The 24,680-nt window shown below is 40.7% G+C and overlaps 1 protein-coding gene across 2 annotated transcripts in view; it reads left to right on the top strand.

Moving 5' to 3' along the window:
* Nucleotides 1–24,680, top strand: part of TDRP (testis development related protein) — a 185,648-nt gene that overhangs the window by 22,627 nt on the left and 138,341 nt on the right. The window contains exon 2 of one of the 2 annotated variants that reach the window (XM_089679538.1): nucleotides 13,652–13,714. The exons of the other annotated variant lie outside the window; for it this stretch is intronic. The gene's annotated coding sequence lies outside the window, so the exon portion shown is untranslated. The remainder of the gene's footprint in view (nucleotides 1–13,651; nucleotides 13,715–24,680) is intronic. 2 annotated transcript variants of the gene reach the window in all.

Consider the following 24,680-nt stretch of genomic DNA (forward strand, 5'->3'; position numbering starts at 1 on the left):
AGTCAAGGTGTCCAAGGTGGATATCAATTTCCAGTATTTGATGATATATTTCAAAACTGTTCAATACTGTGGGCTTGTGATTAATGATTGGAGCCCAAGTCACTTTACATCTTCCATGTTCATGTTAAAAAACAACCTCAAACTTACAGAACAATTTAATGTGGTATCTTGTAGGTGGTATGTTCTGTTCTGACCCATGCATTGTACATTCTTTGGATTTCTGCCAAACAGCCTGTAATTTTTATACATATACCCTATTAGCTTTGGTGTGAAAGTACAAAGGGCAGCAGGAATACAGGAGTACATTTATGAACTGTGAAAAATGGATTGTTTCTGGATGCCCCCAGATAATTTCATCTAAATCAAGCAAATAAACTTGGGGAGAGTAAAAGGGACGTGGGGAGAAGTCAGAAGACTCACGTCAGCTCAAGAAAAAAATAAAACATGGTCTCTGCAATTTAGAAGAAGCTGAGAATATAAAATGACAAAGTTGGACGAACTTCTGCTGCAAGGGCAGGATTTCTGTTTTCATTTGCACTGTGTGTATTTATAGGGTACAATGAGAACTGTAAAATGATCCTTTTCTCTCCCTTTGGTGTACATGATGAGCAAGAACTGAAGATCACAAAAAATGGACTATTGCAGCTCAGATGAGACAATTTTAGCAAGTGTAATTGTGAGAACATTGACTGAATTACTATTGATAGGTATAGAAGACAAACACGATTAAAGTGATTGTAAACACTCACCTTGTAAAACAACCCTTTCAGTTTAAAATAGAAAGTAAAGCAATACATTTTTGTACAGACATAAAAAATAAGATTGCATACACCTTTTTTCCCCCTTTTTTTCTAATAGATCACGTTCCCTCTGTTCTCAGCTGCATAAGAGGTAGGGCGAGGTGAAACAGCAGAACACTGATCTTCCCAGTGAATGGCTGTGACGGGGGGGGCAGGGCAAGTCTGATAATTAGAGAAGAGCAGGCTGAGTTACTCAGCACAGCTAAAAAACTGCCTGCACTGTGTTCTCCTGCCTAGTGCAGTCAGTTTTTATTAGGAAAGCAGAGGGACAGGCAGGAAAACCAGGGATTTCACACAAAGGAAGAAATGCAAAGAGAACAGGATACATTTTCATTAGGGATGCACCCATACTCTTTTTTGATCAGCGAATACGAGTACCGTTACTTTCAGTCAAGCACTTGCCAATACTGAGTATCGATACAACGCGGTGTGATTTGCGTCCATACAAAATATATGGCTGTAAATCGCAGAGCAAAGAATGTAGTGCAATTCCTGTCCAAATTGCTTGCAGTTTCCCCACTGTTCCTCTGTGAACCCAGGTTTGTCATAGCCTGAGCTCACACAGGAGCAGTGCAAGAATCCACCCTGCACCAATTCTTTACTGTCACACAAAGAAAAGCTGTTTCACAGGTCAGGGTATTTGAAATCCCCATAGCTTTCTCTCCTCTCAGTGCAGGGATGACAGTACGGGATAGATGGCTTATGATTGGTCAGCATCATTAAGTATGGGGCGGGGCCCGTACTTCAAATCCCAGACTTGGGAAGCAGCTTTTCCTTGTGTGACAACCTGGGATCTGTGCAGGGAAGTTTCACACACCGCTCCTGTGGGAACTCAGGCTATGACAATCTTGGGTTCAAACAGGAACAGTGGGGAAACCGCATGCGATTTAGACAGGGATCGCACTGCATTCCTGTTCAAATCACATGCTATTCTTTAATAGAAAAAACCTTGGGGCAATCACCCTAAGTCAGTGCAAATTAAGAAAGAAAATATATATACATATAGATATTTGTAATTATGTGTAACTACTGTTAGTACTGCTGCTCACACTTTCTGTGTTCCCACAAAAAAACAAAAATAGTATAAGTGACTCGGTGCTGCATGTCACGAACATGGGATCACTGCCACCAATATGTGATGATCCCACGATCGCTGTCACCAATATGTGATGGACGCGGCGTCAGACCCCTGTCCTTCTCACCAAACTCGTGACCAAAGGACTGGTCAATCTGAAGCCGCGATGTCACGTGCATAACAATGCCACACCCAGCCGCACCCTGTACAACGATTTTCCAGCTAATGGACCACAATCGATGTACCGGCAGCCTGAGCGATTGTTACTGGGTCAGGTTAACTAAGCAATTAACCCTTCACACTGCCACCACCTCCTTTTTGTACAGAGAAAGAGGAAACTCGGCGATATCCGCAATAACACAATAATGGTTGAGGTAATCGTCTGTATAACAAGGTCACCGCAGGCCGGTTATACAGAGGGTTAAACAAACACAGTAGCGTTATTTCTAGACACAGGAATTCGTAAATTGCAATTAAGAGCTATAGAAACAGTTCAACACTTTCAAAAGGAAAGATTTATTGCTGAAAGTCAAAAAGGGGTGCAATAAAAATATTTACAGAAAAAAGATGTAACCAATATACTGTATATATAAATATACAGAGAACAACAGCACAGCAAACAGATAACAGAGAGAGGTTAAAGGGTTAAAGTACTTGCCAAAGTCCTGGGTTAGCAGATCAAGTTTCAGAGCGAAAAGGTACGGGTCTCCCCAGGTGGTATTGATGTTAAATGGGAGAATTCTTCAACCTAGCTCTCTTAGGCCTGACAGCCCATTTTGTCGTTCCCTAGCAGGGGGTGTCTCTGAAGTCAAGGACCAATGCCCCATTTAGGGAGGGATCGTCGGGCGGAGGCCTAGACTATAGCCAAAATCTCTCGTAACTCATATTTTGCTCATAACTTTTCCTATGCACAAGTGACATTCCACCCGTGGGTAAATTATTATGCAGCTGCCTCTGAGGAGCGGGTAGATATGAAATATGAAATACATATTTGAATGGTTCACAAGATCTACTTTTCTGCTTTCCTATGTATTCCAGTCAGGGAGTGTGACATACCAAACTGTTTGTCTCCTCGTGGCCAATCTGAAGATATGCCTGGTTTTTATGTAAGTCTCTCATACCCCAAGATATGAGACATAGGGCAAAAATGGATTTTTAAAAAGGTTATCTGGTTTCTTGCTTCTCTGGAATGCCTTGAACTCCTGGGAAGGCTGCGTTATCTTTTTACGAGGTGCTAAATTTTACAGGTTCTTTGGACAGTGAGGCCCCAGCTCCCTTGCCCTTGCAGGTCCTATAGCTCATAGCCCCCCTGCTGGGCCCTGGCCTGTGACACTGCCATATGTCACTGTGCCTCTCAGAGAGGGAGGGGAAAAGTATGAGGGGAGAAAATGGAGATTCTTAACAAAATGGAGGCTGTGTCCTTCACTGTGTGCACGCTTGTTACACTGAACAGTACAGAATCATGTGCCATGCAATATCACATAAAAACTCAAACAAAATCATTAATAAAATGTGTTTGGTGGACATGCATGTAACATATACGTTTCTGTCAAAACATAAAACCTGCGCAGAACATATGCGTTTATGTCAACACAATATATCTGGAAAAATCCACACCAATAACTGTGATCAAACCATGACAAATTCCAGGTGTCCATATATTTTCATAAGAATATTTTATGTCCAATAGTCCAGCCATGTAATCAATTGTTTATATGCTGCGTGTTATGTTCTTCGTTTATATAACCACTTGCTTACACAGACACAGCCCCTAGTAAAACAGCACACAGCACACTGTTAACACTTTGATCGCCCACATGTTAACCCCTTCCTGCCCAGTGCCATTAGTACAGTGTCAGTGCTTTTTATTAGCACTGATCACTGTATTGGTGTCACTGGGGATGTCAGTGACACCAAGTCAGTCCCCCCCAGTGTCAGAATGCCCGCCACAGTCCTGCTATAATTTGCTGATCGTCATCATCACTAGTAAAAATAAAAAAATATCCCAGTATATATACCACCATTTGTAAACGCTATAACTTTCACATAAGCCAATTAATTTACACGTACTGGGATTTTTTTTTAGCAAAGACATGTAGAGTACATTTTGGCCCAAATTTATGATGAAATTTGATTTTTTAAATTTTTTTTACTGGACATGTTTAACCATTTGACGCCCCGGCCTATGGCCAAATGGCGTCCGCAAAAGTGCATTACCTTTCCAGGAGGTCACCATATGGCGTCCTCCCGCACATCTGCAGTTCGCGCGCTTGCAGAGCCGTGCAGCGGCACGATCTGTCACCGGCCGTGTACCTCGGACACGGCCGATGACAGATCTGAGTACCGACCCCCGTTGCCGGTACCATGTGACCTGCTGTGACCAATCACAGCAGGTCACATGACAGTTGTATACAATGGATGGCTTCATTCATGCCATCCATTGTATACTACTGCCTAGCTGTGAATGGTCACAGCTAATCACATGTGATTAGCTGTGGCCAAATCACATCTAAGCACAAAAAAAAAAAAACCCTGAATGAATCGATGTCATTCAGGTAAATGCTTGCTTATAGCAAAGTAATTCTTTGCTATAAGCAAATTGTGTAAAAAAAAATAAAAAATACTGATCACTTCCCCAAAGTAGTACAATGTTACTATGGTAACATTGTACTACTTTGGACATAGTGAAATATGAAAAAAAATCTTAAAAAAAAAAAAAAAAATGTAATAAAAAATTTAAAATAAAAAAAAATATATATTTATTTTCACACTGTCACCAGTCAGTGTCCCTGATCACTGCCATGCCAGTTATATGATGACGCTGTACTGCACTGGTGACAGTATGTAAAAAAAAATAGTAAAAATAATTTTTTTTTATTTTTTCATTTTCTGAAAAATTATGACAAAAAAAATACGACTTCAAAAAACTCGCCATGCCTCTTATGCGGTACGTCGGACTGTCTACTTTACAAAAAGTGGTCATTTGGGGGATACCTGTACTGTTCTGACATTCTTGGACCTCAAGAAATTAGATTGGCTGTCAGTACTTCAGGATTGATCAATATTCAGATCTATACCATAGTTTGTGAACTCTATAACTTTCCTACAAACTAAAAAATACATCCTAATTTGGGTTATTTTCACCAAAGACATGTAGCAGAATACATCTCGGCCTAAATTTATGAAGAACAATTATTTATTTGCAAACTTTTATAACAGAAACAAAGAAAAACATGTTTTTTTTTCAAAATTTTCGGTCTTTTTTGTTAATTTAGCAAAAAATAAAAACCCCAGTGGTGATTAAATACCACCAAAAGAAAGCTCTAGTTGTGTGAAGAAACTGATACAATTTTAGTTTGGGTACTATGTTGTATGACTGCGCAATTGTCATTCAAAGTGTGAGAGTGCTGAAACCTGAAAAATGGCCTGGGCACGAAGGTATAAAGTTGCACGGTATTGAATTGGTTAATAGCAAAAAGTAAAAAATATTGTTTTTTTTCTCAAAATTGTCGGCCTTTTTTTTATAGCACAAAAAATAAAAAATGCACAGGCGATCAAATACCACCAAAAGAAAGCTCTATTCGTGGGGGGGGGAAAAAAGGACGTAAATTTCATTTCAGTGCAGCATTGCATGACTGCGCAGTTGTCAGTTAGAATAGCGTTGCACCGTAATGCAAAAAATGGCCTGGTCAAGAAGGGGGGTAAATCCTCTGCAGGGCAAGTGGATAATCACAATTTGTAGGTACCCATCCTCCAACAGTGGTATGCTCTCACCTTTTTAATAAACCTCACAACAAGGTCTAATGCGCTTGCCCCTTGTAGTGGGCTCCTCTATACCACAAAAGTGATGGTTTCCCCCAGACCACTGGGGTTTCTCAATCCAACTCCATATCTGCAATCCTTAGTGGAATGTTTTCAATATAGGTCATATCCTCCAACTAAGGACTGAATTCCTCTTCATGTGTCATATCAATCAGTTGGGTATAGACGGTTTATTCCTATTGGCAGAGACCGATCAGAAAAGAAATCAATCTTTATGTAAGCTGTAAAGAGATGACTATGCAGGCTCATCTCCTCTCTATGGGGCAGTGATGAGGGTACAAGGTGACACACGCTCCTCTCCAGGTTGGATGGCATCCTCCTCTGATCAGGTTTGGTCAGCGGTTTTTGGTGTCCCAGTGAGAAGAGCGCTTCTCATAGAACATTCCTTCCCTGTGACTACTGCTGACTGCCAGTGACACTGCCACCTCCTCACTCACTCGCATGCTATTTTTTGCGGTGCAATTTGCATCCATATATTTTGTATGGATGCAAATTGCACCGCGAAGTATAGGTTTTGGGTATCAGGAGAAAATACTCTGTATTAGCACTGATACTGGTATCGGTATCTGTGCATCCCTAGTTTTCATACAAGTACATGGTACAGGAGGCACATATAAATATGAAATGCTGGGTTTGCATATTCTTTCAGCTATATACTGTATTTGTGAGTGAGGAATTTAGCCTTTGTTGTTTGCATTAACTTGACATCAGCTGAGCCACAAAGAGTTAAAAAATCATGACCACAAGAGATTAAACTCTCTTGTGTAATTGTACTATAATCTCTGATGGGCTGTTGAGTTCCTTCTGGCTCTTTTTATTCTGCTGAGATATTAATGTAAAGTAATTATGTCTTTTGAATCTGGTTCCTGACCAACAACTGTGGCCTTAGATGGTTCTATGGGTAAAGCAAAACTATGCTCTTGAGAAGTGGGGATGGGGATGGAGGAAGGGAGTTTTTGTTTTAGTAAAATTGAATGATCTTAGAAAGTATTTTAATCTGAAATTCTATACCACCATATCATTTCACCAATCATATCTGCAAGTGATAAAGTCTCCTGAAAAGGGAAGTATAGGTATATTTTTTATTTAAAAACATACTTACCTTGGTGGATGCAGTACCAATCTGATGCTGCATCTGTCCCTCGCCAGCTCCAAGACTGAAAACTAAAGGATCAAACATCACCAATTGCTCAGTCTCTCCAATGCTCTGAGCAGATAGTGGTGACTGTCAGTCACCACTGTCTGCTCTGTCCCCCCCCAGTGCTCACTGGAGCGCTGGGCTATGAAGGGGGCAGGAGTGGCTGGCTCAGGCTCCTAACGGCTTGCTGACAAGCTGAGCCAGGTGCCACTCCAGGCTCCTGGGTGGATCCGACCATATGGTTGTGATCTTTCCGCAGCCTGGTCAGTGATGTCAGACAACAGCGGCTGAAAACGGGTTACAGGCAGTGGTGTATTTAGGTTTTGTGCTGCCCTAAGCAACACAAAAAAATCTGGTTTCTAATAATGACTCCTATGTCATCTCTGTTGCCTTCAGTAACTAGGGGTCAGCAGGAGGAACCACAGCAGGGAGCATGAGGGACTGCTTATTAACCAGCCCCAGGTGTTGAATGAGATCGCCACCAGGAGCTCTGCTACAGAATGAATTTTCAACATATGGGCCACCGCACAAGTGCGTATAAAGCTTCTAAGCAGGTGCAGGCTAGCTAGTCTTCCACTAGGTGACTCTGTCCAGAATAGTGTGTGGTAACAGAGAATAATGTAATCAGCTGATAGTTCAATTTTAGCTAGAGCCCTCCTGTAGTGATGTCATGAGTGAGTCAGTGGGCATATATATGCCAGATTGGGAGGAGGCCAGTGCAATTGGGGCATGGGAGCTAGATACCACACCAGCATGCAGATGTAGTCAGCTAATGCAGAGGACATGGACAGGGTGAAATAGTTCTGTATCCAGAGAAAACTGAAGTCTTCTTGTTGCTTATGGTTGGTGGAGGCTCGAGCAGGTTGCAAAATGCCTGAATGTGTCCTCTGCAGTGAGTTCTATCCCTCTGGAGGACCTGGAGGTACTGAAACTAGAGGTGCAGTTGCAGTGATCCTGTCTCTGGAATGACATGCCAAGAAACACAGAGCCTATGGCAATTCAGAGCCCTCTGAGTGAGTACTAATGACCCTGGGAAGTAGACAGACTGTGCACAGGGAGAGATGTAGGATGTGCTGCTTTCACATAATGACTTATGTGGTTCATCCACTATATGTGATTGACAAAGTATTGACAAGTGACCCCTGATAGTATGTCTATGTGATGTGACTGGTTATTGCCATCTTCTGAAGAAACATCAGTGAAGTGCAGAAACTGCACCAATGGTGTGGACAATCCTTTCTTTGGATATAAAGGCTAATGGCTAGGGATGTTGTGAGAGGCCTATGGCGTGGTGTTCGGCACAGTATGGTAGAGGTGGAGGGCTACATGCAGTAGGGTTCTTGTATCAATAAGAAGTGGGGTGGGGACTTATATCTCTTGCTGCCACCACACATCCAATCAGAAACCCGTCGACAAGCTTCCACTACTGGATTTACCTGACGGTCAATTTAAATGTTTTGCATTGCATAGTACTATTATAACAGCAGCACAGTGTTAGCCATTGACATAAGTGGAAGTTTGGATGTAGGGTGATACCATTTATTAGCTAACTAAAAAGATCGTAGTGCAAGTTTTGTAGCACACTGACTTACAGTTAGGGAATAAATGTATCACCCTATATCCATACTTCCACAATACTATTATAAAAAGGGTTTTTGACAATCAGAGCAAAAGTAGTAAACATCATCAATAAGAAGCAATGGTTGGTGGAGGGCAGGGACGGACTGACAACTCATGGGGCCCCCGGGCAATAGGGGATCATGGGGCCCCTGTGTCCTTGCCCACACCCAAAAAAGCCTATGAAAAAGCCAATGAAAGGTACCAGGGGCATCTCATGGGGCCCCCTACTGACCCCGGGCCCTCGGGCAGTGCCCGAGTGCTCAAATGGTCAGTCCACCCCTAGTGGAGGGTTCTTCACTTTAAAAATGCCAATTCATTGTGAAAATCAAATACCATTATTCCCTCCAGAACAAAGCAGTTATGGATGGACTGGGAAACAAGTATATTATTTGTTGGTGCTCTGCAGCTTCATCGGACTCCCTCTTGTGTTTGCCAGTGGTCTGCTTTCCCTCTCCATGGGAATAAATATGCACTCTCAGGAGACCTTAACACACATACAGTATTTATAGAATGATATTTTGTAAGAAAATTCCTGTGGTGGTCAAATCATACCTGAACATGTAACCACCAAATGAAAACACCCTATTTTTATTCACATGAAAAATAATATTGCTTATAAATATTTCAAACAGGTTTTACTTAGGATTCTTTTGTTGGCTATCAAGGCTTACTGCCAATGGATTTTTTGTATAATTAATGGCCCATCCCATTATATATCTAACCTGTTAACAATAAAGTGCTCACACTGTCACTTCTGTTTGATGTATTGGTTCATTGACAGAATATGACCCTTGCATGTTGCTGCACCTTTGTGGAAGGAAGGCATTGACCTCCAGGTAAATTTGTTCTCAATTTATTATGGTGTAGTGCAGACCCAGTGATTGATCCTGCTTTTAAACCCAGGTTTCGACCCTTCGGCTGGGTTCACACTAATGCGGTGCGGTACATCACATGTGATTCGCACAGGAACAGCACCGCATTCCTGTGCAAATCACATGCGATTTGTGTGCAGTGCGATTGGAGCCATATATTATGCATGGCTCAAATCTCACCGCACCAAAAAGGTGCAGGACCCTTTTTTGGGTCCGCACTAAAATTGGATTGCATGGGTATTCACACAATTCTGCACACTGCACCGTGTTTTGCGGACCGATTTCGGGGTGTTGTTAACATAACTTACACACCCACATCAGTTCACATGAACGGGGTGCAATTCTGATGCAGTGCGGAATTCGCACAGAAAGCGCTGTTAATTCCACAACGCATCAGTGTGAACCCAGCCTGAATGGTGCAAGCAGCCAGGCACAAGGTATTTTTGAGTAGGTTTGTTAAATCACACTCAAGCCTTAGACAGTGATCAGGCAGATGATGTTCTCATTTTTTGTTCTATTTGTTTTGCAGAACTGGCATAGGAATTGGAAAAAAGTCTTTTGGGATGCCCAGAGCTAAGGAACATGAATGAGGACATATCTTAAACAGCTGACCAAAGTAAAGTAGAGTTTCCACCACAGAAGAATAGCAACAGCTTTTAGCAGGGGGGGGGGGGACTTCCTCTAAGCTCTAAGGCGTTGCCCTGGCAGCTAGGTATGGAACAGTACCTGAGTCCAGAAGAGGTGCACAAGCAACAGCCTCTCTCTCAGGATTCTCTTAAGCCTACTCACTGTGAGCCAGGCAGACTTAAGGCCTCCTTCACTTCAGCTGACTCTGGCACATGGTATCCCAGGAAGATCTTCTTCAGATGTTGTCTTGGTGTTCCTGCAACTTTGCTGGTGATTCTTCTGCTCCTTGGTGAGCTAGAATCATCCAGAACATTTTTAGGCTACTTTCACAGTGATCCACCGCAAAAACACATAGGTGGTTTTTCTGTGCTTTGCCACGTTTTCTGAGTTTTTTTTTTAAGAGACAAGTGACTTACAAACTGCATCAAGATTGCGTCTCAGAGGCGTTTTTGAGGCACTTTTCAGCTGTTTTTCCTTCAAGCAGGAGTTTTTACACCGCAATGGAAGCACAACACCCCAGTGTGAAAACATACATAGACATACATAGGGAAGCATTTTTCTTGAGCTTTTCTAGAAAAGCTCCCAGTCACTTTTTTTTTATGCAAAAGCGCTTCATAAACTCCTCAGTGTGAAAGTAGCCTAGGGCCTCTCCTATGCCTTGGAAGGTTTAACAGCACTTCCAGGCTGGGTCAATCTCCAGTGTTGAATGACCATGCTACTCTCGCACTACGCCTTATATACCTCTCTTAGCCCCCTGCTGGTCACTTTCCTGACCAGGGATTGGCTGAGGCTGTATACAGGGCCAGCTTACATTTTACCCTCTCCACCCACTATGTTGCAGAGATTTCTGGAAAGACAAGGGGGAGACAGCTAAGCCTGCAGCTACAGAAATCAGAGTAGGCAAAACACAATCACAGCTCCACGACTACAGCAGAGCCCCAAAACTAAATTAGCCTTACTTCTAGCACCTAACTAGGAGGGTAATACAATTGCTATATTTATCTCCAATATGGGACAAGGATAAGGACCACACTACTCAGATTGCCTTGATGCTGTTTACTGTTTTTCAAATCTATGCTAACAGAGACTTCTGTTTTTACTGAAATATTAGCAACAAGATTTTTTTTGTCCTAAATTTCAGGGCTTTGTTTTGGGTAACCTTTGTCCCTGAAGGCTCATTCAATGCAGTTAACTTTTCTGGTGACTGGAAGCACACATCACTTGCTTTTTTATTTCTAAACAAAAAGGAAAATCCCCTTTATATTTGAACAAAAACTTTTTCTATTAAAATCTATACCTTGTAGTAATGTATTATAGTCCGCTTTAAGTTGTATCTAATCTTAGCCTTATTCCCTTGCATTTCCTTGGATCCTTGAACAACATAGAGTAGAATAAAGTAGGGAAGAGCAGAGTGAGTGGAAGAATTCTAGTCCTTCACTGTCTAAACATCAGGCTGGGGGAAAAAGGGGATTCTTTTTTCTGCTTCCACTAAACTAGAGGAGGATACTTTTGCTTTGCTACCTGCCAGGGGTACACAAGAATGTCTATGGTAGGTAAATTAGTTCCCATATGCTGTATGTACTCCAACAGTGTATTGAAACAAATGTACAACCAAAACTCTGCTCAATTTTAGGCGATCTCTGAAAACCTATCTCTTCAGGGAAGCCTATCCTGCCCTCAGCTAATACTGGAATCTTTTACTCTTCCAACCACTCCATCCCCCACAGTTACTACCTTTTGTACCACTAACCCCTCCCTCTTAGATTGTAAGCTCCAAGGAGCAGGGCCCTCAAATCCCTCTTGTATTGAACTGTATTGTTACTGTATTGTCTCCCGCTATAATGTAAAGCACTGAGCAAACTGCGGGCGCTATATAAATCCTGTATAATAATAATAATAAAAATTTTTGTTGTTTTGGATGGGGTAAAACAGAATTAGAGCCTGCTGGGTAGATTCACCCTGTCTTTTTGACCTGTGACCATTATCATCCAGTCACTAGAACCAAAAGGAGCAGGAAAATCTTCTAAATGAGACACATGTTCTGGTGACACCTGTCTAAAAGGTGAATTCCCCTTGCTTTGTAGAGATTTCCTCCAAAGTACTGTGGCACCTCTGAAACAGAAAGTAAAGGAAATCTCTCAAACTGGACACAGACAGCAAAAATAAAGTGACAGATGCTTTAACCTTTCCCTACTCTATCCAAAATAAAAAAAAAGTTTTGACTTTGTATAGTGATGACTCCTTGTGGAGCCACTGAAAATAATCAGGTTCTCCTACCTGTCCTGTGGCTTCCTGACCTATATCTGGACCCAAAAGCTCAACGACAAACCTCACAGGTGTTTGCATGCGCCTGCATGTACAAAGTAAGGACAAATTACACATTTTGCAGCTATTAAAGACACAACTGCATAGGACAGGGTTGCCACATATACAGTACATACACCTGAAAGTAACAATAAACTCTTGTTATCCACCTCAATACCAGGCACTTTTACCACCTTCCTGCCCAGGCCAATTTTGTCAATTTGAATGACAATTGCGTGGTCATGCAACTTTGTACCCATATGAAATTGTTATCATTGTTTTCCACACAAAGAGAGCTTTCTTTTGGTGGTATTTAATCACCACTGGGTTTTTATTTTTTTTAAGCTATAAATACCATAAATTTGGAAAAAAATGTTTTTCTTTGTTTCTGTAATATAATTTTGCAAATAATAGTTTACACTAAAATGTATTATGCTACATTTTTTGGGTGAAAATAACCCATATCAGTGTTTATTATTTAGTCTGTAGAAAAGTTATAGAGTCCATAAACTATAGTATGCATCTGAAAATCGATAAATTCTGATGTACTGATGGCTGATCTCATTTCTTGAGACACACAAATGCCAGAATACTACAAATACCCCCCAAATGACTGCTTTTTGGAAAGTAGAAAGTCTGAGGTATTTAGGTATTTACTAAGAGGCATGGTGAGTTTTTTGAAGTTGTCATTTTTTGTCATAATTTTGTGGAAAATAAAGACTTTTTTTTTTTCCACCTACAGTCACCAATGCAGTATAGCTTTAACTGGTGTGGCAGTGAACAGGGACACTGACTGGTAACATTATGTAAAAAAATAATAATTTTTTAAACATTTTGTATTTTTTTTTAGTTTCTTTTTCTTTACTCCTGTAACCAAAACAATACAATGGTATCATAGTAACACTGTACTACTCTGACCAAGGGATCAGGATTTTTATTTTCCTACACATTATGATTGCTTATACCAGTGAATTCCACTGGTATAAACAACCATTTTTACTGAATGAAACTGATTCATTTAGTAGGTATTGTTGTGATCAGCTGATCACATGGTACAGATGGGCTGTGATTGGCCCTGTCTGTACCATGTGATCACTGTGACCAATCACAGCTAGCAACAGTTGTAAGCAAAGAATGGCATGAAAGGAAGCCATTCATTGTTTACAACTGTCATATGACCTGCTGTGATTGGTAACAGTGATCACATGAGACTGGCAGGAGGCGGTGTAGTTATCAGTCATCAGCTTTATCATATGATGTCCTCCCAGGATAATAGGGAGTTAAAAAAATCTATTTATCCATATACTTAGCTCTCAGCCTCCTCCAAATCTCTATATTCCTTTTTCATTAAAATTGTATGTTTTTTTTTTTTTGCTGTTGCAATTCCTCTTAGATGGTGGCTAAAGGAAACGTTTGAGAGCCCATAAAGGACATTACAAGGAGGCAGAAAAGCAAAGTAAGAAACATTTTTATGACAAATAAATGACAGGGCTGTTAAAATATGAATATATATGGATTCATTTAGGAGAATAAGGATATCTATAGTGTCCCTCTAAGTCGCTTGACTGAAATTTAGATTTAAATGATTCTTACCCATTTTTGCCACACTCGACATGGGATGTTTTTGACTATCACTGACTTTGATGGATTCCCCCAGCTGACAAGATATCCTACTGGATATAGCTATTGCACCTTGATACAGGAGTGGTGCTGGGGAGTGTATGCTAAGATATTAAATATTCATCCTCGTGTATGACATACAGTACATGTCCAAGTTGTCATTTTTTTAGTGAATTCTAATGTCTAATTTTGTGTATATCATTGTTGACTTCTCAAGTTTTAGGTATACATTGTGAGGGTAATTTACTAAAAAGTTAACTGACCATGAACAATCTTTTGAAGGTCAGTCACAAATAACCAGATATTTTTAAGCACTGTGGTGGAATGAGCACAGGCTGAAATTACTGACATTCTTGAAATTCTGATTCTGCATATCCAACTAATATGTATGAATAACATTACAACGGACATCCTCAAACCTATCAAATTAACCCTACGTTATTATTGTTATACTCAAATCATTTAAATCACCCTCCTTTGCACAATCAGTTTATGTATCAGGCGATTGCCTTGCTTCCACTGTTAAATCAATCTGATTATTGTTATTGATCTTTGCCAAACTAATCAACTGGCCTGGCTTTCTAACCTCAGCTTGATTTACTATTCTTAAAATCTCTGTGACTGTACTAACCTGTACTTTTCTATTCTGCTATAATATTTACTATTATATGTTGAGCTGCAGTGTGGGCTTTTTATTCCACTGCTGCAAGCAGAGAATAAAGTATGCTTTCACAATAAATGGTTTTAACACCTTTGTACAGGAATTTACAGTCATGTAAAAAAGTCAGTACACCCCATGGACATTGCTGACGTTTATACCATATTTGGACAGGCATACATTTAATCTTAATTCAAATAATGTCTACAGGTAAAGGTGATGATTTTAAACAAGTGATACATAAATCTGACATGGTGTATTCATCTCTATTATCAAAATTAACGAAAATGAATATTTTTTAGGTTGAAAAGGTAAGTATACCCCTACATTTGCTGTCACTTAAATCCATGAAATTAGATTCTAGCAATTCAGATTAGATGCTGATGACAAGAACTGCCTTAGGGAGTATGCAGGTGTAACCTGACAGGTCTTTAGAGTCTGGTGTTCTTTTTGTTTTTGAAATTTGTGCTGGCAGCATATCATGATCAATAGAGCTCTCTAAGGTCCTAGCTGCGGATACCTAGTAGTCTTGGAAGGGTTTTAAAAATTTGCCACATGATTTGAAATCAGTCATTTCACTGTAAGGAAAATAATCTACACGTGGGAGAGATTTAAGAAAACTGCTAATGTGTCCAGGACTGGCTGACCCAGAAAGTTCAATCCAAAAGCTGAATGTTTGATGCTAAAAAAAAGTCTCTTGCTCCAGGAGTCTCAAGCTTCTATTTTGTTTCTGTTGCCCTGTTACTGTCATGATCACTTAAAAAGGAAACTAATGCAGCCATCAAATCTAAATACTAAATATATATTTTTTTGTTTTTAGGTTTAGACACATAAAAGAAACAGATATATTTTGGAGGGTGTGTTTGTTGATACCTTTTTCCAATTATGCTAGTTTCTAGGCTGCCATGTCGATACAATGGTTTCAATAATCTGTAAGGCACTCAACTGGAGATAAGAATTTCTGATTTCACCAAATCTGCATATGTTTTCCTGGTCAGTGGCTGAGAAAGTGTTGAAGCTCAAGACATCTGGCAACTAGTTTTCTTAGAAAGAGGTTGGTGCGTGCGTTAAGTTTGGGGCAAGCAGCTCTGGATTGTGGTCCATAGACAAGCTGAAAGTTGATGCAGGCAGCTTAGGGTTGTAGTTGAAGGACAAGCTGAAGGGTGAGCTAGCTAGCTCAGTATTGTAGTCTGTATACAAGTTGAAGGTTGAGACAAGCAGATCAATATGTTATCTTGTAAACAAATTGGGGTAGGCAGACATGTTGAAGCTTGGGATAGGCAGCTCAGGCTTGTAGTGGAAAGAAAACCTGGCAATTTGAGCAGTCAGCTCAGAACTGTAGTCAGTAGACAAGTTAAAGGCTGGAGCAGGCATATGGAGACTGAAGTTCATAGCTAAGCTAAAACGGGGAGCTTAGGTATGTATTTGGTAGACAGGCCAAAGGTAGGGGCAAACAGTTTAAAACTGTAGACAACGACAGACATACAGCTCATCACTGTGGTTAGTAACACAAACTGAGTCAGGAAGCCAGAAAACAAGCCAAGGTAAAGGCAAAGTGTTCTCACTTCTCAGGCCACCAAGCTTGGTCAAGCACAGGGTAGCAGGCTAGCTGAAAGACCATATAGCAGTTCAGATTGTAGAAACTGCTTAGGCCTAATGCACACTGGGACACCAGTGTTTAGCTTTTCTAAATGCAGAAGAAGTCACCTATAAAAAACCTGTATTGACAATCTAATATAAGCTTATTTAAAAATGTTATTTTCATGTTTTGGTTTACTTTTAATTACTAAGGACTACATACACCATGGCACCTAGCAGCAGTGATTCCTGTACTGACCGTACCTCCTCTCCTCCTCTCAGCATCTCTGTAATTCACATGGCAGGCTCTGTGAAATGTGTGACACAGCACTGTCTACTCACATGGCATAATAACTACATGTCAAAGAATTCAAAGAAGTATATGTATTGGATTCTTCACAAAGTAATTTTCCAAACTTCAAGATCATCCAGATTAAGGCCCCTATCACACCCGACTGCCTTCAGATCTGATTCACCTAAACAGAGAGGAGCGGATCCACTTCCATTTTTTTTTTACCAGATCAGATTGGAAGTAGGCAGGTGTAAACAGATACATGGACCTTCTGATCAGATCCACCTGAAAAACTGACAGGCGAACCTGATCGAATTGGCCCTGTGGAAAGCTAGAAATAATTGATAGTAATGTAGAAATGAATATAAGATTTTACTTTTTTACAACAGATACACTTTAACATCTGTGTTTAGAAATTACAGTTTTGTTAGAAACGCCATCACTTTTCTCTTCTTTTAAGCATTATGTTTTATGTATTTGATTGACAAATGGTGTTGTATTTTACAAAATATATAAGTTATTCACCAGGGCCAGCTTTACCAATAGGCAAAACGTGCCAAATGTGGCAATGGGTCTTGTTGTGTTATTTTAATTTGTTAGATTCACAGCCACAATTTTGCAATGTGAAAGATGCATGTTTGCCTGAACCTGGGGGAAAAGTAAAACTGCAGCTAGTGTACCAAACATTGTGGTCCTCCTGCAGAAATAGCATTTAGTGATTTTGTTAAATGTGTACAGGAAGAGCTGCCCACTAGCTGCTGGGGACTGTTCATTGGAACTTGGGTATAAAAACAAAATAAAAAAATAGAGGCAAAAGTAGATGTTGTTATGAAGTACTTTTTAACGTACAGTATATCACATTGTACAACACCTATTGATGACAAGGATTCAGCAACTGTTTATCATACATGCTCCCTGTGTAGCACTACCCTTGCAGGAGGCACTTGGTATTTGGGCTCTCTGTTCTGCTCCTTGATTTCAAAAACAACTTCAGCCTCTCTGACACTCCTGGTTGAATAAAAGCTACTGCAAGCACTTATACAAACAAGAGTAAAGATATCTTTGAGTTAGCACAAGACCATTTAGTGGTAAATTAACTCAATGTATTGGTGTGCATTAGAGTAAATAATGGTTTGAGCAGAAATGGACACACAGAGGGTAGGTTTGAACACAATCTGCTAGACAGTATAATCACCATGCCAAGATAAATTAATACAGATTTCTATACCACTAGAGTGGTATTAACTCATGAACCAGCAAAGTCAGTAATAAACAGTGCATATAAGTATTAAATGCAATGTGAATAATAATACTATAACTAGTCTAGAGTGCAATCTAGGAGAATGGCTAGGATATGGTGCAATGTTCCTTGAGAGGTACTGCATCGCCTAATCAATAAGTAAAGCTCTATGTTTAACTTCTGCAAAGGGACAGTCTTTAGTCCTATCTCAGCCTGCTTGCATTGGGGCCCAGCTGTACCGTTGGTGCACATGAGAACAGTCCCAGTCAAGCTTGCAGGCAGCAATAAGGCTACTAGATGCCCCTATGGTCGGTCAGTTCTTAAATGGCTCAGTCTCTCTAGCAGCACATAGTAAATCCCCACAGCAGCAGCTCACCAGTCCCAGCAATATTTCAGCTCACCATTCGGTCACACACAGGGATTAGTCCACTTTCTTCTCTGCACCCAGGAGACTGGCTGTTGGCACATCTGGACTTAGCACTCAAGATCTTGCTCAGGCTGCTGTTATGCAGCAGTGGTGGTGCAGACTGGACAGTGATGTGCACTCTCCGGTCTCCCTCGTGGCAAAAAGAAGCTGTGTCCTCTACATCCTGAAAAATGCAGCTCTTTCCCCTCTCCCTGGCAATCTCTCTCTGGGAAATGCAGTTCAAAAGCACTTGATTACAGTAGAGTATTTCTCCTCTGGACTACAGTTCCCACAGTGCAGTGCTGCCTGACTCAGTCTACTGAACTCTTCCTGCTGTTACAGCTGTAAACCAGTTCAGCACTGCAGAGAAGTAGCTACAGAGAGCAACTTCAGTCAGCGTTTCTCTCCCTCTCCATTCTTAGCCAAGCACTTGGCTATACATATAATTCCTAAATTGAAAATGCTGGTTTGTTAAAAAATGTGCTCTTCTCTGTACACCTTAATTGTTGAAGATCTCTATCACAGGCTGCAATCATTCTACAGCAATAAGGTGCAGTAATAATCCTTTTTCCATTCATTTGCATCAGTCAGAACATTCCCCATCATTAGCTTTGATAGGAGAAATTACCTATCGACAATTCAGGGAGGACCAGTTGCACTTGTTCACACTGCCTGTGTACAGACAAGCAGCTTATGCTACAAATAAGAATTTTAAAGGATAAATTCACCTTTTGTAACATGTTACACCCATATTCAGGGTGTAACATGTTACTGTAACACCATCTGTGATAATTGTGCGCTTAGATACATGGACGCTGACAACCATGTTGTATCATAATCTACAAATATCATTCCACTCCGTCCTACCCTCTCCCTGTTGAATGGAAAGCGGTCTGTATGTGAACTGGGGTCAAAAGTGCATAAGGCACAGCTGGAAAAACTTCATGGTTGTAATTCCTAATTAAGCCTGGTGCCAGAGTGTCTGACAAACACTTTCCTCTACCATAACTCAGTCGGTCAAGACCTGTAAGCATTATAGCAGTGTGCCATAAAAGGTACATCCCACCTGAGTCATTTTTCATACAAATTCATAAACTTCAACAGGAACTGGGCACATTGATATAAAGTATATATTCAGATAGGTCATTTTAGTACGAGTCACATGACATCTTACATCCCTATGTAGCGCCTACAAGAGGGTACAAAGCAATATATTTTATCCGGAGTGGCAGGATATGCTATAATTTGGTATCTGTATGTTCGGAATATGATTCTACATATTAATCTGCCAGTTGCTAGAATGCTACTTGTACCTGTTGAAGGTTATTGACCATAGTATGAACTTGCAAGGGATTTGGTCATAGCCTGGGCCCCCGCCTAACACCCATCCCCAAATGAGGTGATTGGCTCTGTGCTTTCAGGAGACACCCCTTTGGGATACTAGAAAAAAGGCTGACATGCCTGGAGAGAGAAAGAGATATCTCCCTTTTAACATCAGGAAGCATCTGGGAGAAAGGAAACTTTTCTGTTCGGACGTTTGGACTCTGCTTAAACCAAGGACTTTTGCAAGTATCCTACCTCCTGAAACTTCTTTCTTTTATTTCTCTGTTGTTTTATTGCTCTCTCTCTCTGCATATATATATATATATATATATATATATATATATATATATGTGTGTTACATTTTTTCTGTAAATATTTTAATTGCACCATTTTGACCTTTTTAGTAATTAATCCAATTTTCTGAAAAGTGTTGAAACTGTCTCTAAAGCTTTTAATGCAAACTAAGAATCCCTGTCTCTGGAGAGTGCTACTGTATGTATAACCCTCTGAATACATCTGTCTGGATGGCAGTGTGTATTAGAGGCGCTTATTCTAATATCATAGTGTTACTGCTAAGATTTGTGAGTTTCCTCCTTCTCTGTAAAATGGTGGTGGTGGCAGTGGGAAGGGTTTATTGCGTAATTAACCTGACCCAGTAACAATCGCTCTCAGGCTGCTGGCACATAGATTGTGGTCCAGCGAGCAGCTGAGAGTGGCATTGTTACGCAAGTTACAGCGTGGTCTGGGATCGGCTGGTCCTTCGGTCACAAGTTGGTGAGAAGGGCTGGGGTCTGACACCATGCACCGTCACACCGGCTCCTCCCCCATTATGAAAGCTAGCAGGAGATCTTCTTGCTAGCTATCACAATTTAAAGAAAAATTTCTGTGAATGGGAAACTACAAGTTCCTACAGCCTTTGTGGTTGTAGGCTTATAGTTCTCAATGAACTACCATGGCGCTGTTGAGCACTCTGATAGTTCATTCCTGTCAGTGTGAAACTGCCTGCTCGTAGGATGTATGGATTGACAGCTCACACTGACAGTCTGCAGGAAACCTGCATGGCACCAGTGATCTGCTGATCGCTGGTGTAATGCTTTCCAGGTTCCTAAAAAAAAAATAGCAGATGCACATTTTTTTACCTGCAAAAAAATGTGCATTTATGAATTTTTTTAAAAAGTGAACTTATCCTTTAAAGTGGTTGTAAAGGTTCAACATGTTTTAACTTCATGCATTCTATACATGAAGGTAAAAAACCTTCTATGTGCAGCAGCCCCCCCAGCTCCCCTAATTCTTACCTAAGCCCTCTCTCGATCCAGCAGTGTGCACAGGAGTCTCGGCTATCCCGGGATTCCCTCTTCTCATTGGCTAATGAGCCAATGAGAAGAGAGAGGAGTGGGACCGAGCCACGGCTCCATGATATGGACACACAGAGCAGTGAGTGTCCCCATTGCAAGCTGCTTGCTATGGGGGCACCCAACAGGAGGGAGGGGGCTAGAAGTGCCAGCAGGGGGACCCGAGAAGAGGAGGATCTGGGTTTCTCTGTGCAAAACCACTGCAGAGAGCAGGTAAGTATGATGTGTTTTTTATTTTTTCTTAAAAGAAAAATAAGCCTTTAGAATCACTTTAAGCCTAAAATGCTTTTCAGTTGCTAGCACGTACAGTAAAATAGCAGCAAAATCAACAGCTTTTACAAAATGTGGGTGAGGGCTTGACGAGTTAAAACAATGCCTACTTTTTCATGACTTATAGGATATATCTACTCTGTTTAGGCAATCAGACAAATTTTAATTTTAATCCACTTTTGTTATTTATATTTTCCTGATATATTCTTTACTTTGATCAAGTGTCATACCTCATGACTTTTGTTGTTATCCACTGAGAGTCATCTTTTTTGTACCATTTGTTTGCTTAAAATAAAATATATTGAACAAGAAAAAAATGTTGATGAAGCGGGTGAACGGAAGTGCAATACAGCTGGCCTAGAGGTGCAGAAATTATAAATATGCCCAGCAGGGGCTGACTGACTACTCATGGGGCCCCCGGGCAATAGGGGATCATGGGGCCCCTGGGTCCTTGCCCAAACTCAAAAAAGCCTATGAAAAAGGTACCAGGGGCGTCTCATGTGGCCCCCTACTGACCCCGGGCCCTCGGGCAGTGCCCGAGTTTCCAAATGATCAGTCCACCCCTGATGCCCAGCCATTCACATCATTCCTTGTCTCTAAAGCACATTACAGTTTACTGTCCTTAACACAGCCTTACAGGTCAACACAGTCTAGGTTCATTCTGTCTGGAAACTAATTATACTATGAATATACTTTAGGGTTGTGGGGGGGGGGGGAGTGACTAGAGAAAACCCATGCAAGTATGTGGAGAATTTGAAAAATCAGGAGCCTAGGGCTATAAGACAAGAGAGCTGACCACAAAGGAAAGGATGTGAGAAAATAATTATTTTTCTTATGGTATAGGTTTAATTTGCAGCTAAATTTAGGCTGCTGGCATCTTAGGGTCCAAGCATACCATGAGAATGGTGCTGCCTGCCCAGCTAATCAGCCTTCATTTTAACCCTTTCCCCCCATGCACTGTCATTTCTCAGATGGCTCTTGCACAGTCAAGCCCTTTACAACATACCAAAGCATTTAATCAAATGCTTTACACCAACTCCTCCGCCTCACAGTCTACATCCCGTTAGTCCCCTGTCTATCTAGTAAACTGGTAAGAAGTTCACGACTACTTTCTAAAGCCACTTATACTACACATCAGTTTGTATCATTCTACATCATATTCTATCATTCTCCCCTAAAACATGTCAGCTGGTACGGTCATCTGTTTGATCCCATGAGACTAGAGGGCGCACTTATGGTTTCTGTATTCATGATATGCTACCAATCCATTTTGGTTTGAGAGTATAATTTTGTATCTTAAATCTTCAAATCAACTGCTGTAGATAATACACTAGGCCTTTGCACCCTTCTGTTTTGTTGTTTGTACAATTCTATAACACAGGTTGCAGATAATATAACTTGCATGAGGCATCATCTACAGCCTGTGTTGTTGAATGATACAGACTGATTTGCTTAGTGAACATGTGCCAGTTGTATGAGCAGCTGAATAGTGCACTTTTCATCATACTTGAGTTACAAATTTTGTGATAACATCTGATTTTTTGAGACACTTTGGTGTATTGGCAGGCCATTCATTTCAATGGACTGCCTTAACACAATGCATGTTAACACACTACATAACATTTGTTAATGCAATGCAAAAATGTAAATGAGCTCTCACATTTTCAAAAAGGAGCATTTGCATTATTAAAGTAGAACTAAACCCACTGATTGAACTGTTTCCCAAAACAATTACCTTGAAGGCATGCTATGAATGGTAATTGTTAGAGTTGCTACTGTGCTTATGTTGGCTTTCAACCAACTGTCAAGCCATCAAATGGCTGATGTCATAGCTGACCAAATGTGCAGCATCATTATACGTGTATGATTTTCTGAAAAAGATAAATATGTGTCCTATTAGACAAGACTGGGCAAGCTTTGTATACAGAATCTGCAATCAGAACCTTTTGAAACAGTGCAACAATGGAAAGATCCTTATTTAGAGCAGAGCTCCAGTCTCTGGTAAAAAGAATAAAAGTCAGCAGCAACAAAAACTGAAGCTGCTGACCTTTAAAAAACAGCCATTCACCTGTCACTTGATCCAGGGGTGTGCTCACCGTGACTGGGTTCGCCGACTGTCCTCTCTCTTCAATGCCAACATCTTAAGTGTGGGCACCATGCTGTGACAGCTTGCAGTTTCACAGCGGGATGCCCACTGCGCATGCGCGAGTAGAACTGCACATGGTGAATGGTTCTGCAGTCTTCTGGGACCTGTCGCATGTCCCAAAAGAATGTGGGGAGGGGGAAGAGCTTCTGCTTTCGATCCCCTAGGTGATCGGAGAGAAAGTGGGAGCCGGTATCCGGTAAAATTGCGTACCTGCTCCTAAAGTTGCCAATTCCTAATGGGGAGCGGGGGACAAGTCGTTAAAGCAGAACTTCTTTTGGGTTTGAGCTCCGCTTTAAGACCACATGCATTGGTTAGCTTTGTCCTATGGTTACACGCAACTGCTGGGTTAACTATGCTGCTAAAGTACAGTATCTGCAATAACAGAATATATAGTATGGGAATATAAGCTGTGAAGCAGGGCACCAGGCATATTTGTACACATGCAAGAGAGAAAAATTGGGATATATCTGAATATCTCATTGAAGGCCAACATACCATTCTTCTGAGCACCAAAGATTTGGCGTTCATAGGTCAGATGATAAACCTTGAATGTTTTCTTTCTAACCTTCAGGGGCAAAAATCTCATAAAATATTCACAATCATTACAATGATACTAACAAAAGTAACAGACAAAATTTGAGACCAACATCATAACCCATCCAATTTTTTTTATAATCATCAAAGAAAAGGAACAAAAAATGCTCAGAGAGATGTGTAGATCTAAACCAGAAAGCATCCAGTTCCTATGATATAATCCAAGCTTTATCTCCTTGTATTGTATAATATGAATCAGCACAATGTTATGGAGCACAGAGCATAAGAGAGTGTCAGAAACTAGATCTCAAATTAACCACATTTCCCACACTATTTCCCATATTTTGCTTTTGAATTAGTTCTAAATTGTAGAGCATATGCTCTGGCATATAGTAATAATGTATAGATACACTCACCTGCCACTTTATTAGGTACACCTGTTCAATTGCTGGGTAACACAAATTGCTAATCAGTCAATCACATGGCAGTAACTCAGTGCATTTAGGCATGTAGACGTGTTGAAGGTGACTTGCTGAAGTTCAAACCGAGCATAAGACTGGGGAAGAAAGGAGATTTAAGTGACTTTGAGCGTGAAGGGGATATGGGATAAGCTGGTCTGAGTATTTCAAAAACTGCTGATCTACTGGGATATTAACGCACAACCATCTCTAGGGTTTACAGAGAATGGTCAGAAAAAGAGAAAATATCCAGTGAGCAGCAGTTGTGTAAATGAAAATGCCTTGTTGATGTCAGAGGAGAAAGGCCAGAATGGTTTGAGATGATAGAAAAGCAACAGTAACTCATGTCAATATGGACCAAAATCTCTGAGGAATGTTTCCAACACGTGCATTGAATCTATGCCACGAAGAATTAAGGCAGTTCTGAATGCAAAAGGGAGTCCAACCTGATAGCAAGGTATACCTAGTAAAGTGGCAGGTAAATGTATAATGTTATCCATGTTTTTTTTTATATTTGGAATGTGACAAGGTAAAAGGTGTCCAGT

Source organism: Staurois parvus, unplaced genomic scaffold (genome assembly GCF_062004578.1).
Source record: "Staurois parvus isolate SC_StPar_1 unplaced genomic scaffold, SC_StPar_1.0 ptg000226l, whole genome shotgun sequence".
In the NCBI taxonomy this organism is placed as follows: Eukaryota; Metazoa; Chordata; class Amphibia; order Anura; family Ranidae; genus Staurois; species Staurois parvus.